Raw genomic sequence first — 14,923 nt, 5'->3', positions numbered from 1 at the left:
CTGTAGGCCATGCAAAGGAACACTCGCCCATCTGAGGGGTGTCAGCCATTGTCTCGGATTCTCAGGCTGGTGATCTAAAGTTGTGCAACTGCCGTGTTAATCAAATGGGAGTGGTTCACCCTTCCCTGCAACACAAAATTGGCTGAGGGTCCTGTTTCCAGGAACAGAGAGAAGAAAGCCAATAATTGGGAGAAACATGCGTGTAGATGATTCCAGAACAGTATTTTATATTCTGTGGGCCAAACAGATCTGCCCTTGGCTAGATTCATTGGCTAGGGTTTCTGTAGCAAGTACCACAGCCTAAACAACAGAGATGCATTTTCTCCCAGCCTTCAAAGCTAGAAGGCTAACAGTGTAGACAAGATTGGTGCCTTCTGAAGTCTTTCTTTGTGTCATTTAGATGGCTGTCTGTCTACTCCACTTATCTCCTCACTGCTGTCCTTCTGTGTATACTTGTGTCCATTTTTTTTTCTCACAAGATACAGGGCATATTGAGTTAGGGCCTGTGCTAGTGACTTTTTAAGTCAATTTCTTTTTTAATAAGGGTTTCTGTATATGAATTTAGAGGGGGACATATAACTCATGATCCAAGATCGGTGATAGAGTATAGCACATAGATTCTCACTGTGTCTACCAACACCCCACCTTTTTCTGGCACTTTAGAGGGTCTGCAGCTGTTAGCCATGCTGTCCTTTCCTCTTGGTGTATGTGAGGCAGCCTTTGCAGTCTTTTGCCTGATATGGTATTACTGTGCTCTGACAAGCTGCACATAGTTTCCTAATCTATCTTGTTCTTAAAATCATAAAGTCTAACTGTATATTGGTATTAAATATTTATAGATTTAGAGTAATTGAGGAATCCTTTTGGAATAGACAGACAGATAGACAGACAGACAGACAGACAGACAGACAGATAGATAGATAGATAGATAGATAGATAGATAGATAGATAGAATGTCTGAAAATATAGGGAGATTTATTTAACCAGATCTGAGGATGCCAGGTAGAGAAAGAGACCTGTCTGAGAAGAAGTCTGTGAAGTCATTTTCCTTCCCCAGGGATAGATAGGGGTCTTCCCTTCTGCATCCCTAAGCGCCTACCAAAAGTCTCCTTTAAAAAAAAAAAAGCAGCCCAAAGTTTTGCAGTTGCCAGTGTGTACTGTTTTCTATTGAACATCACATAGCAAGGCTGGAGTGGGAGGAAGGAGGAGTAAGAATGTAGTTAACTTGTCCAAGTTCTCTGAGTAAGGGTGGCTCAAAAACGTTGACCCAGTAACAGAGCAGACTGGGGAGGAAATGAGAAGCCGCCCTGGAGATCATCAGTTCTCTCAGCACTCTGCTGGGATTGTCAGATGTGGGTAAACCTGGCTGTGGTGCACAGGTCTCTGAGGCAGGCTCAGTTCAGTGGGGAGTATTGATCCTGACCATAGCCATGCCTGTTTCAGATACTATTTCCCATTAGGAAGAAGTAACTCGGTTGATGAAAACCTCTACATGGTGTGGCAGTGTTTATAAAACTGTGTTCTTTAAAAAGTAATCCTCTGGACTTGATGGCTACTGTTGCCTCTCAAACAGTCCCAGTTTGGGGAAATTTTATTTTATTTTATTTTTTGGTTTTTCAACACAGGATTTCTCTGTGTAGCCCTGGCTGTCCCGGAACTCACTCTGTAGACCAGGCTGACCTCAAACTCAGAAATTCGCCTGCCTCTGCCTCCCAAGTGCTGGGATTAAAGGCGTGCGCCACCACGCCCAGGGAAATTTTAAAAACAACTGTTGTTTTGCTTTTTTATGGTTTCTTTTGTTTGTTTTGAGACGGGGTCCTATGTGTAGAGGCTGTGCAGGAATTCAGTCTGTGGCCAAGGTCAACCTCAAACTTCTGATCCTTGTGCCTCCACTTCATCTCAGTTAGATTGACACAAGCCTTGGAGGTGGGGCTTACAAGGGGAAGTAGGTCACTGGAGAGATACTCTTGAGGGCTGTATTTTGTTTCAGGTTTCCTTCCACTGCTACACTTCTCCCTCCAGGCTACTTTCTGTCTACTACAGCTGAATAACTTCTCCCTAATGTTCAGGATCAGTGGGGCCAAGAACGATGGCCTGAAACCTCTGGTCCCATGAGCTAAAATCAATATTTTCCCCTTTAAACCAAGTACGTAGGGTATTTTGTCATGTGACTGTCATGTTAGGGTTCATATTGCTGTGATGAAACACACAACCAAAGTGACTTGGGGAGAAAAGGGTTTATTCAGCTTACTCTTCCACATCACTGTTCATTACCAAAGTCAGGACAGGAACTCAAGCAGGGCAGGAACCTGGAGGCAGGAGCTGATGCAGAGGCCATGGAGGGGTGCTACTTTCTGCCTTGCTCCTCATGGCTTGCTAGCCTTTTTCATTGAACCCAGGACCACCAGTCCAGGGACAGCCCTCCAACCAGAATGGGTTAGGCCTTTTTCCATGGAAATGCCCTACAAGTTCACCTTAGCCTCTCTCTCTCTCTCTCTCTCTCTCTCTCTCTCTCTCTCTCTCTCACCCACCCAGAAATCCATTTTTATATAAAAAATTATTCTACAGTTACATAAGACTGTTTTGTGGAGGTATATAATAAATTTTCTTATTCTTCTCTCCTACAATACATTGCAACTGCAGTTTTCTGGCCCTCCACTCCTCAAAGCACCCCCTATCTCCCCTCTTCTCCAGACCCACTCGTCTGTTTCTCTCAGGAAAGATCAGACTTCCCAAGGATATCAATAGAACTCGGCATAACAAGATGCAATATGGCTGGGCACAAACTCTCATAGCAAGGTTGGATAAGGCAACCCAGTAGGAGGAAAGGGGTCCCAAGAGCACATGAAAGAGGCAGAGACACCCTACTCCTACTATAGGAGTCCAACAACAACAACAACACTACCACATTTGCAGAGGACCTAGTGCAGACCCATGCAGGCTCTGTGATTGTCACTTCAGTCTTTGTGAGCCCCTATGAGCCCTCAGTTGACCCTGTGGGCCACATTCTCCTGGTGTCCTTGATCCCTCTGGCTCCTGCAGTCCTTCCTCCCCTTCCAAGGAGTTTCCCAAACTCCATGGGGAAGGGCCCGATAGAAATCTCTAATTAGGACTTGGCTAATGTTTGTGGTTCTCTGCATGGCTCCCATCAGCTGCTACAGCCTGATCTTATTTTCTTAGTTGAGGTTCTTTCTTTTCAGATGACTTTAGCTTGTGTCCTCTTGACATAAAACTATCCAGCACAGTGACACGGGATCTAATAAGAAAGTTGGAGAACTCTTTCTGGGGCTATATCTTGTCCTAAAACCCCTTCTTGCTTGACCATCCTGTGTGCTGTAGGGTGAGTGGCACACTTCTGCCGCACACTTCTGCTGCACACTTCTGCTACTGTGATGCTGTCTCATCGTGAGCCCAGAACCAATAGTGCCAAGGACTATGGACTGAAGCTCCTTGAAACTGTGAGCTGAGCAAATCACTCCGCAGGTGTCAGGTGTCTTGTGACAGCAATGCAGAGGCTACCTGGTACAGATAAAGGTTTTATGTTCTCTAAACACTTAACCAGAAGTAAGATTGCTGAATGACTTGATGGTTTATTTTTCATTTTTATGAGGAATTCCCTTTTGGTTTCTACAGAGGTTCAACCAGCTTCCATTCTCACCAACAGTGTACACGGGCTCCTTTCCTCTGCATCCTTGCCAACCTCTGCAACCCTTTGGCCTTGATACTGTATCACCGTAACGGATGTGAGGCAACATGCCATTCTGATTTTGATTTGCATTTATACCAGTGTTCCATTTCGTGCCTCTCAGTCCCTGGTGTTCTGCTCTGACACTGGAGTGGGGATGTGTAAGCATTTCCCCTTTACCAGCTGGTGTAATGCTTGGCTTCATCATAAATGGGGTAGGGAAAGATCATGGGGGTGCAACAAAGGGATGGTCTCCTCATTTCAGGGGTGCTTCCGCTCTTCCTGATTTGTGCTTTTGGCCACACACAGTTCTTACCCCAGCAAGCCCCAGGGCCACCCTAATGGCTTCCTCTCCTCTCAACATTTAGGCCAGCTTCCCAGCCAGTCTGGACAGCACTGAAGAAAAACCCATGCTATGGGCATCACTCTTTGGGGTACTTTTTCTCACTCATCTGCATGCCTAGTCCAGAAAAATCATTTGGGGGGAAAAAAAAGCTAAGCTCTTGGTATCTCAGGGGTGAAGGATCATGTCTGATGCCTTCTATCATTTGTCATGCTAATAAATCCTGTTATCTTTACCCAGGGATGTCTCCCAAATCTCTCTGTCTACCTCCAGGAACTACTTTGCTCACTTCTGAACTGCTGCCTCCCGGGCAAGATCCCTCCAGCTTGCTTTCTGTGCCAACGTTCCTCAGAAGATAAAGTTAATAAATTGGGGATCCAACTGAAGCAGGTGCCTACGGATTTGATCTTTTACTATTTTAAGGATCCAGGTCTAGATCTTGAACAATAATGATAGGGTCGGGTGGACTGCCTCTAGCTATTCCGCCAACCTCATCTTACTCCATGCCTTTTCTGACTCTGTGGCCCAACTCTAACTTTCTTTTCATTTTACATTCTCACAGGATGTTTGTATGTCTGGCTTCTGTCCCGAGAGCTTTTTCCTGTCTTCATTCCTCAGATCATTCCTTAGTGCAGCTTGAGGTGGGAGCATGCTGGAAGAGGAAAACAGTATTGACTTTCCTCTAATCAGCTTTTCATGGGTGTGTGAAGTATATACAGAGAAAGCTCAGACACCGCCACTCACCTGTCGCAGGGCAGACAGAACAGCCTTCCAGGGGAGCAATACTCAGAACTGGAGTGATTGGACTGAGTCCTGCAGTCAACCAAAGTGTCTGAAGCTGGCCTCTTGTCTTCCAGAAGATGGCTGGTAATTTCCCTGGTAATTTCCACTTTGCCAATTGATGTTGGCAGAGTAGTTTTTTCTCCCACCTGGCTAATTGAGGCGGCCCAGATCCTGATCAATTCCTATGAATTCCTCTTGGGTTGTAGAATGGAGGCCGCCAACGTGTTGCAGGAAGGTCTGTGGGTACACCCACCATGAGAAGTTTAGAGAAGAAAATTGGGTAGGTCAAGTACCCCTCACCCTTTGTTCAGCTCGTGGGATCTGGATCACTGTTAAAGCATTTAGGACACGCAGAAAATTGAGAGCAGACTTTATACTGGCACAGTTTTAGTTAATAAAACTCTTTGTGGAAGTTCCTCTCTTTGAGAACATGAGCTTGTGCTGGGTATCACTGCCATCTGTAGGATGAGGGTCACACTGGGTCAATAAATTCTCTAGGACATAAGCCAAATAGTTTTTCCTAAGTTACGGGTGAAACAAAGGGGCCTCGGTTACTGGGGTTCCGTAGGGAAGAGGAGAAGTGCTCTGGGAGGAGATGGCCGACCTATAGCTACAGGGAAAAGGTGTTTCCTGGGCAATGCGGTGGTTAGTCTTAATGAGTTCTGGTGTTTTCCATGCAATGAATATTCTTTAGTAGAAAACCAACAGGCGCGGCCCCTTTTCCCACACCTTGCAGCCCGATCTAACTAAACTCTGGGGAGGGTGACAGAATCCTTCCAGATGGGAGAGGCAGGGCTCAGGGGTGTTCAGAGACACAAGCAAGACTGAGTGTCAAGTAAGACTGAGTGTCGGCAAAGGGGAGAAGAACTGTGTCAGCCCTGAAGTGGCTCACAGTGGGTTCTAGGCATTAGATTTTTCCATTCCATCTTAAAATTTCTCTGAGTCCCCTGGGAACTGTCTCCCCTGTGGGTGAGCAGCGTTAAACCAGGGCCATTTTTCTTGTTGGTCCTCATTTGGGACCCAGTCTGGAGCAAGGCCCTTCCCCATCACTGTGTCATAGTAGAGTATGCTTTCAGTACGTGGTGATGTTCACAGCACCAGGCTCGCAGGAAACTGGTCTGCGTACAGATTTTAATTCAAGAGCTTCATCAAACAGTGTTTTAATGGCTCTCTGTAGTGAGAATTTTGGTTTCTTTAGAAACCCAGTCACCAAACCCAGACACTATTGCTGATGCCAAGAAGCACTGGTATGCACTGTCCCCTGAGAGGCTCTGCCAGAGCCTGACCAATACAGATGTGGATGGTTGCAGCCAAACATTGGACTGAACACTGGGACCCTAATGGAGAAGTTAGGGCAAGGACTAAAGGAGCTGAAGGGGTTCATAGCCCCTTAGGAAGTACAACAATATCAACCAACCAGACCCCCAGAATCCCCAGGGACTAAACCACCAACCAAAGAGTACACATGGAAGGACCTATGTCTCCTGCTGCATATGAAGCAGAAGATTGCCTTATTTGGCATCAATGAGAGGGAAGACCCTTGATCCTGTGAAGGCTCGATGCCCCAGCATAGGGAAATGCTAGGCTAGTGAGGGAGGTGTGGGTGGGTGGGGAGCTCCCTCAAAGAAGCAGGGGGAGGGGGAATGAGATAGGGAGTTTGCAGAGGAGAAACCGGGAAGGGGGGGGGGATAACATTTGAAATATAAATAAATAAAATAACCAATAAAAACACATTAAAAAAAGAAACCCAGTTACATTATGTGTTTTTTGTTTTAATCGCAAGTGTGGATCAGAGGCTGCTTCATAGCAGGCGATTATGCTTTGTTTTGTGCATTAGCAAAGGCGTGATTTTGCCTAGCTGCAGATAGTTTATGTTTGGAATTCTGGGAAGTTTTCAGAGGATATAAATGCCAGAATCTGGAGAAGGGCCTGGGGCATGCTCCAAGGTGGCTGCTTCTTCTCCCTTTGCTTCTCATGGTTGCTGTTGTTACAGTTTGTCAAGTGGTCATGAGCAAAGAGGTGAGAAAAAGAAGTTGGAGATACCCTGACCATGAAGATTGGACTCTCCCCAAGGAACCCGACACCCCTAGTCATTAGGAAGTGGTCTAAAGGGATCTCTACCCCCTTTCCCTCTAATCTTCCTTCTCTTCTACTTAGAGTTGAGGGTTGGAACAGATGAGGGTGGAATAAGGGTTGGAAGGAAGGAAGAGGTACAAGAACCCAATAAAATAGCATGCATATATATCTATATATCTATGGATATTCCAATAGTTCTCTAACTCAATTCTGCTTTCTAAGCTGCACAGATTCCCTCCCCATGGAACTAATCCCTTTTAAAGCCATACACCCCAGAATCACACGTGGCTAGACTCACCAGAGCGGGTGACATTAGGCTACATTAGTATAATGGACAGAGGACTGGTCATGCTGAGGGACTGCAGTCCCCTCAGCCTGAGCCTGCTCTTCAGCTTTCTCATTCTCCAAACTGTTTCCTGGACATGTCTTTGCCACTTTCTCATGCCACACCTGCCACTTGAAGACTCTCTCTCATTCTACCTACCTGTATGAAAAGTCAACTATTCTTCATATCCATGGGGACATGTATAGACGCCTGTGTTCTGTCAAGACGAAGAGCGTATTTCTGGCTTGAGTGACATTAAACACAGTCAAGGTTTGGAGAGAAGGTAACGCTGTAGCTAGCAGAGAGGGTTATGTGCCACTCTTTATGTAAAGTTAGTCTGGAACGCATTTAGGGCACTGGCATTATTATGCAGGACTTACTAAAAGTAAATAGGAGATTTTCATAATATTTTAAACTTTTAAATCCTAAGTAACATTTTACAAATTCTCTTAGTCCTTACAATGTCTCTGTGAGATAGTATCCCCAGTTTCTAGTTGAAGAACAAGATTAAGAAATGTTAAGTGGTGACTGGAGCAATGGCTCAGTGGTTAAGAACACTTCAGTTCTTCCAGAGGACTCAGGTTCCATTCCTATCACCCACATGGTGGCTCACGACCACCCATAATGCCAGTTCCAGGGCATATGATTCCCTCCTCTGGCCTCTGAGGGCACCAAACACACACACATACATACACACACACACACACACACACACACACACACACACACACAATGCATAGACATGCATGTAGGCAAAACATTCATATCCATACATACAAGTAAAAAGAGAGAAGATGTTAAGTAAAATGCATATGGTCATGAGTGGACAGATAGGTTTTACAGCAGTGCACAGTTAATACAGAATAATTAGGGCCCAGGGAATAGATGGGATGGTCCCAAGGAATGAAAGCAAAGAGCAAGCCCTGAAAAGTCTCGGCTTATCATTGGAGGAGTGGCTGGAGCAAGAGGAGCCTGTAGAGAAAAAGAAGGAAAAAGTGGAAGCAGGGGAAGTGAGATTTCAGCAAACACCGAGGGAGCTCAGTTGCCAGAAGCCGGGGAGCTCAGCTGGGATGTGTGTGAGTCAGACGAAGTGCTGAGCCCTTTGTTAAACTGTTCTCTCAATACATAAAATACGGGTTGGGTGCTATTGACAGGAGTCAACTTAGGGATGATGTAATAGTAAAATATTAATGAAATAATGGGGAAATTATATCAAATCGCTTAGAAGGATCTAGAATGCCAACAGTAAAGTGGAACTAAACTAAAACAAACATTATTAATGGGACAATAAAGAGATAATCGAGAATGTCTACACATTAGAAAATAGTTGAATAGAATGCATTATTTTTCTAAGGGGCAGAAGTGGAAATTTCTATTTTATAAAAATTATCTGTGTGGTCATTCCCAATGCCATTTCTCTTGTCTTCTCATTGAAAAACCTTGAAAGACAAATAAAAATAGAGAAAAAAACATCACAATGATATTTCGAGAAAAAAAAAGTGCAGAAAATTCATTAACTGTGCCAACAAAAAAGATCACACTTATGAGAAGGAAGAAAGGACTGGATCGGGAGGCAGCCTGTAAATATGGAGTACTTAGAGTTCCAGAAAGGTGCAGGGCTCTATGTTCTGCTGATTCGATAGAATGGTTGAGACCAGTCCATTTAAAAGACAGGAAGTTTATTTATTTCACAGTCTGGAGGCTCAAGATCACATCAACTGTGCTGATGGTTATGGTGAGAACCTCATGTTGTAGCGTCTCACCTGTGTTCTGATCTCTAGCGATGTGTATGGCTGTGCATGCCTGTAACTCCAGCACTGCACGGAGATAGGCAGGTCTCAGGACAAGCAGCTTAGTCAGAGGGGCAAGCTTCCAGGTCAGCAAGAGCCTGTATCAGGGCAATAAATGGATAATTGTGGAGGATGACACTTGATGTTCAGCTCTGGTCAGTGCACATGGGAGCAATGACAGGTGCAAGTACACACTTAGGTACACACCACACATTCTCACACACATAGCACATACTTACAAATACACATATACATACATATACACACATACATACACTCACATACATACACTCACATGCAGATATATGCTCACATATTCACACATATGCACATATACACACTCACACATATACACTCATACATACTCATACACAAATATATACACACATATATATATGTATATATACACACACACATATATATATATATATACTACTCATACATATTCATACACACTCATACACATAAACACTCATGTACACACATACATATCACACATACACTTTTACATACATATGCACATACACATACATACACACTCACACACAGATACATACACAGGGTTAGGAACTATAAATGTTGGGTGAATATAAAATACATCTTTTTATTCAAGTTATATTTTTAAGTACAATTATGGGAAATGTAATAAAGATGTATTGTGGGGTTTATAACAGACATATAAAACCTGTGAGCTGGGCATGCTGGGACACATCTGTGCCTTCAGTGTTGGAGACCGAGGCAAGAAAATTGCCGTGAGTTTGAGACCAGCCTGGGCTGTAGAGCAAGACCTTGTCTCAAAAGAAGAAAGGGACCAATCATAAAGTACTATGACAATAACACAAAGCAGAGCCATGGGAAATAGGAGTGTACTGTAAGCTTCCTCTAAGGATACTAAGTTACACAAAAGGATATAGGAAACGAAGAGAAAGAGAACAAAGAGTAGACAGGAGAGACAGAAAACAAGTAGCAAGCAGTAAATGCTGTAAGAAATCCAATTTCCAAGATATCAAAGACTCTGGCTGAAGAGAGGGCCCAGAGATTAAGAGCACGTGTGCTCACCCATGGGGAGTGGACTTCAGATCCCGACATCCACACTGAACACCCCACAAATACCTGTATTCCAGTTCCAAAGGCACTGACATTCTCTTCTGACCAGGAGCATGCACAAAGCACACATGCATGTGCATAAATAACATAAACACTTTTTTAAAAGTTAGAGAGTTAAGTTCAGTAGAAGGAAGACTCAACTATGTTATCTATAAGGAAACTACACTTATTTGTCTTGGTGTTTTATTCTAATACAAGGTTTCATGTAGCCCAGGCTGGCCTAGAACTTACAAGGTAGCCGAGGATGACTTATGAACTTCTAGTCCTCCAGCTGCAGCCTCCATATCCTACGTGTTAGTTCAGATTGCCATTCGATGCTCTATCTTACTGACTCTGCCTCCTGAGTGTGGGAGCACATAGGTACCATCAAGCTTTGAAAAAAACTACTTTAAGATAAACATCTTTGGGTTAAAACTAGAAGGTGAGAAAAAGCAGAGAGCAGAGACTAATTGATACCCCCAGGAACTTGTCTAGTCTCCACACCAGCAAAAACATGCACATGTTTTGTGCATGAATTTGTGATTCTTCTAGAAGTGATGTAACCTTAAATCAAAGTTCTGTCACACAGTTGTATCCACTAGTTTCATGGTTTCTTCTGGAGTCTCCCCAGAGAAGCTCATGTAGGAAGTCAAAGTCCTCTGTATGACAAAACAAGAAGTTAGCCCTATCCTCAGGTGACAGCCCTAACCTCAGGGAACAGTCCTACCCTCAGGGGACAGTCATACCCTCAGGGGACAGCCCTACCCTCAGGGGACAGCCCTACCCTCAGGGGACAGCCCTATCCCAGTGTAGGTTGGCTCCCAGAGGCTCCAGTTCAGGTAACAATGCTTTCTCAGTATAATAGGCTTCCCTTCCAGCTGCAGCCAGCTCATGTGGTGGGCTTTTCTACCCTTGAAGATCACAGCATTTAGCTGCCAAGGCAGGTGCCTCTTGGCTCAGGGATATGAGATTCAAACCAGCATAGCAAACTCCTGCATCTCGGCTCCATGGTCCCTGCCAGCTGTACCCTTTTAACTTGGAAGGTAGGACGGGGCCACTTCCAGCCAGTTACATGCTGTGGTTTCTGCCATCCTTCCCTTTCACCCTGAAGACATTTACACATCTGCAGGCAATTAGCAGGAGCAAAGCCGTGGTCTAGTCCCTCTCTGTCTAGAGCACGCGCACACACATGCATGAAACACTTAATTCTTAGGAATGTCGTACAAATTCCTTTTCAAAATGTAATTTATTCTTACTGAAGCATTCTATGTATATAATTTTCAAAGTCAAATGACTCTCTGTGGCTTACGGGGCAATAAGTAGTCCCTCAGCCTGACTTTCCTGAGCCAGTTCCTGCTCTCCATCTCCGCTGTGCAGGAGACAGGCTGCCTAAATGCTTATGATTCTTAACAATTCTAAACAGCCTGTTCATACTACTGTTGTCGTTTGAATGTAGAAGGTTCTCTGCTGGCTCATGTGACTGAGACACTTGGTCCGTAGCTGGTGGCTCTTCTTTGGCAGGCTGTGGAACATTTAAGCGTAGGAGTTACACTGGAGGAAACAGGTACGGAAGGCGGGGCTTGTGGTTTTAGAGCTGTATTTTGTTACTTAAAAAAAAAATTAATCATTTTATTCGTTTACACTTCAAATGATATCCTGCTTCCCAGGTTACCCCTCCACAAATCCCCCATCTTGCCTCCCCTCTTTCCCCTCCCCTCTGCCTCTATGAGGGTGCTCCTCCACCCACTCACCCACTCCTGCCTCACTGATCTAACATCCCCCTACACTGGGGCATCAAGCCTCTACAGGACTAAGGGCCTCCCCTCCCATTGATGTCAGATAAGGCCATCCTCTGTTACATATGTAGCTGGAGCCATGGCTCCCTCCATGTGGACTCTTTGGTTGGTGGTTTAGTCTCTGACAGCTCTGGGTGGTCAGGTTAGTTGATATTGTTCTTCCTATGGGGTTGCAATCCTCTTCAGCTCCTTCAGTCCTTCCCCTAGCTCTTCCACTGGGGTCCTGGGCTCAGTTCAGTGGTTGGCTGTGAGTATCTGTATTGGTCAGGTGCTGGCAGAGCCTCTCATGGAACAACCATATCAGGCTCCTGTCAGCAAGCCCTTCTTGACATCAGCAATAGTGTCTGAGTTTGGTGTCTCTAGATGGGATGGATGCCTAGGTGGGACAGTCTCTGGTTGGCTTTTCTTTCCTTCCTTCTTTCTCTTCCTTCTTTCTCTTCCTTCCTTCCTTCCTTCTTTTCTTTCTTTCTTATTTTTTTTGTCCCTGTTTTTTCCTTTAGACAGGAATATTTCTGAGTTGAAACTTTTGAGATGGGTGGGTGGCCCCTTTCCTCAACTGGGGGCCGTGCCTATCTACTGGAGATGATCTCAGCAGGTTGTATCTCTCCTTTGTTGCATATTTCCACTAAAGTCATCCCTGTTGGGTCGTGGGAGCCTTTTGCTTCCCTACCATGTTACTTTTTGTTGTCGTTGTTGCTGCTGTAATAAACACGGTGACCAAAAATGATTTGTGGAGAGTCTATTTTGGCTTATGGCTTCAGAAAGACAGACAGACCATAAAGGTAGGGAGACACAGAAATGCATGACCAGAGCTGTGAGTTGAGAGACAGTGTTTTTCAGGGTTTGCAGAGAGTGAATCAGAAGTAGGCCAGGGATATAAACTTTCAAAGTCTGCCCCAGTGACGCACTTCCTCCAGCAAGGATATACTTCCTAAAGGTTCTATAACCTCCCCAAGCAGCACCGGGAACTGGGGGACACGTGTTCAAATACTCAAGCCTGTGGGAGACACTTCTCATTCAAATTGCTGCAACAGCCCCCACCCCACCATGCTTCTTGACTTGGGAAGCGCTGTGACCAGCTGCCTTGGCTCCTTCCTCTAGGCAAGGAGCTCCTTCCACATCCTGCTGGACTGCGCCCTTCTTATACTGTGGGCCAAAGCAGGCCCTTCCTGCCTTCTGTCTGGCATTATGTCACAGCAATGAGAAAAGTGACCAGTGCTATTACTATTTTTGACTTTAAAATTAAAAAGGTAAAAGTTAGACACCACCACGGACTTTCTGAGGCATGTTATAAACTACCATACTCTCTATGTTCTCAACTGAGCTATAGCCCAGAGTTTGTTCGTTCATTAATATTTAGATTGTCATTATGATTAATGCAGATACTGTTTGCCGCTAAAACATGTATTATGATTTTATTTCTATTACACCATTTAAATGATTGCCTAATTCTTATTTATTTAGTTTTATAGAAACTGTAACACATTTAGTCCCGAGTATTCTGAAAAAAATTCTATCATCTCTCTTTTGAAGTCAGACACACATCAAATCACCTGGAACCAAGAATTTGGTGGTTTTGCTTGGGTACCGCTATTCAGTCTCCGACTGGAATGTGAAGAGTGAAGAGGACTGTCTTCCGAGCATCATCTGGCTTTCACCATCCCACTCCCAGCCAGGATTCCTCCTGCCTTCTGCAGAGGTAACAGAAGGCCAGTCCCCTGGCTGTGTGGGCTAACGGGGGAACCTGGAGCACATTTATGTCATGTGGTAACCCGGTCCTTGCTTGCATTCCTGCACGGTGTAAGCTGTCCTTTTCTGTCTTCCCAAAGGTGCCTGTCCACCAAATACAGAAATTCCCCAGCCTCAGGACAAGCACTCGGCTCCCTTTGTGCAGTTTCTCGTGGTCAGGTTACTGCTTTCTCAGCTCAGCTGGGTGGGCAGCAAGCAGTCAGCTCCACACATTCAACTCCACACAGCCAGCTCCATGCATTCAGTGGCTCTTCATTTTCCTATACTTTTTGACAAGTTTAGTTTATCTGCTTGCTTGGTTTCATCTTATTCTTTAGCAGCCCTTATTGTGGTTGTGGTATAAGTGAGTCTATCTCATTTTCTTGTTTAAATGAACACTACTTCCAATCAGGCCTTAACTGAGTGAGCAATGCAGTTGACCTGTTTGAACTAGAAGGTAGCAGGGGGGTTCACCCTCAGCCTGGAGGAGAAGGGTTTGTCTCTCCTTCAGCTTTTTTCTTTTTTAATGATTTATTTTTAGTTTATGTGCGTTGGTGTTTTATCTGCATGTGTCCCTGGAACTGGGGCTCCGGACAGTGGTGAGCTGCCATGTGGGTGCTGGGAATTGAATCTGGGTCTTCTGGAAGTACAGCCAGTGCTCTTAATCTCTCCAGCTCTCTGTCAGCATTTTACATACTTCTTGTACATTTGTGCTTCTTGGTCTCTTCAGCAGCTCCTCCATGTCTGTATACTGTCTACAAAAAGAAAAAAATTCCCCAAGTTATACTTGCTTTAACCCCATCTCCTTAAAACAGTAGCCTTTAGCCATGGCCTTGGCATGCATGGCCAGTCTGGGGTGTAAACCTTTGGAGTGGACTTCCTGGCTTCACCCAGCTTGACTGCTAGGGAGATACAGGGAGCTTCAGATCTCTATGCTAGAGGAGGAACAGGCCACCGCGGTCATCTGGCTTCCAGGTGGGTTATCTGAGACAAACAGCTAGCCCAGGAGCTGGCACAGATCCCGTATTTTATTATCCTGAAGAGTGCCTGTCTTCTTCTGGAAGAGGCTTGTATTACCAGCAACCTTTTCAATTATCTCAGCCTTGGTGGGTGTGGGTCCCAGGAAGACAATGGAGAAAAAGGGGGTGGGGGTGGGGGGGTGGGAGCATCACAAAGTTGCAAACAAGCTTGGCTATGTTGGTAAGTGTTTTGTGTACACTCCCCCATTTCACTGAAACGCGTTTATATTTTGACTGTTTTTTACATTCATTTACGGGGGAACCGTGGTGGGCATGCGGAGGTCACAGGACC

This window comes from Mus caroli, unplaced genomic scaffold, assembly GCF_978045245.1.
Source record: "Mus caroli unplaced genomic scaffold, Mus_caroli_1 scaffold_8, whole genome shotgun sequence".
Lineage (NCBI taxonomy): Eukaryota > Metazoa > Chordata > Mammalia > Rodentia > Muridae > Mus > Mus caroli.
Note: the sequence above shows the minus strand (reverse complement) of the source record.